Source organism: Buceros rhinoceros, unplaced genomic scaffold, assembly GCF_000710305.1.
Source record: "Buceros rhinoceros silvestris isolate BGI_N320 unplaced genomic scaffold, ASM71030v1 scaffold24121, whole genome shotgun sequence".
NCBI lineage: Eukaryota > Metazoa > Chordata > Aves > Bucerotiformes > Bucerotidae > Buceros > Buceros rhinoceros.
This window is the reverse complement of record NW_010392824.1, coordinates 3,551-4,321: the sequence shown is the minus strand read 5'-3', so window position 1 is coordinate 4,321 and position 771 is coordinate 3,551.

Sequence of the window (771 nt, the reverse complement as noted above, 5' to 3'; positions counted from 1 at the left end):
ACTTTTGCATATAGTGTCATTGTCCGAGGCGGCCTGGGGCGGGCTGGCTGCAGGGAGCGCGAGGACCGTCTGGGGGGTTCCAGAGGGGCTTTTTGAGTCAGCTCAGAGCAAGAGAAGGGCTGAAGCAAACACTGGGGCGATACTTGTTGATGATGGAACGGAGGAAAACTAGCAGAGTGCAGGGATTTGTTTTTAATAACACCGTGGTCTGGCCTGTGTCCTCAGCTGGGGGAGCAGTGACAGGGACTAGCTCTATCAGCTGAACCTTCACAAGGCTCCGACATAGTTTCCCCCAACGTTCTCCAGGAGAAACCGGCTGCTCCTGGCTTGGATGGGTGGATGTTCACTGGGTGAAAAAACTGGCTGGAGCTGTGGGCACTGAAGTCAAATCTAGGGGACAACCCTCCCCCGCACATCTCAGGACCCCCACTCCTCTCCCCAAAGGTAGGGCTGCTACCCTGTTGCCTCTCCCTGCAGCTCCTCCCTAGGATTATCCCCCCTCTCCACACCGGCACTGCAGGAAGCCAAGACCTCTCCGAACCACCTGGGCACCCCCAACCCCCAGCAATCCCTGACGCACCCACTGTCTACACCTGCACCTGGCACTGCCGGGACTCTCCTGTTCGCTCAGGATCCTCCACGCACCCCAAGGTGCCTCTGAGCCCTGGGCCATGCACACCCTCCCCTGCACCCAACGGCTGCAGGCACCCAGAGCCCCAGCACCCCCCAGCCACCTGCTGGGCCCCACCCCCTCCCCCACGACACTCCGGG